Source organism: Penaeus monodon, chromosome 30 (assembly GCF_015228065.2).
Source record: "Penaeus monodon isolate SGIC_2016 chromosome 30, NSTDA_Pmon_1, whole genome shotgun sequence".
NCBI classification, from domain to species: domain Eukaryota; kingdom Metazoa; phylum Arthropoda; class Malacostraca; order Decapoda; family Penaeidae; genus Penaeus; species Penaeus monodon.
Window position 1 is genome coordinate 33400530 of NC_051415.1, and position 443 is coordinate 33400972.

Consider the following 443-nt stretch of genomic DNA (forward strand, 5'->3'; position numbering starts at 1 on the left):
CAGTGGAGGGAAATTGATCATTTAAGTTTGTGTTGTTTATTTTTTTGCTGTTGTTGCTAATAACCCGATAATTATTACACAGTCGCGTGGGAAGTTGCCATTGAGCATGGCAAGGGTTCGGTTGCATTTACAGGTGGGTGAGGTCGATATGTCATCTCATTAAGAAGGCAATTATCGATATGAATATATATCAAATTATAAAAATCCCACGGGATTCTATGCCGTAAAGAGAAATTATGGCCACTTAATCGTCATTAACAAAATTAAATCCGGTGAAAATAATGTTCATCTAATGTACATTTGAACGTTCCTATTTTCGAACATAAAATGATGAATCTGGCCGAAAGGTGATCAAAACTAGTACAAAGAGAAAATAAACGCATTCAATTTGCGTGGCGTCAACCTTCAAAAATGTTTATCTCTTGACAAAAATTCACTTCGAT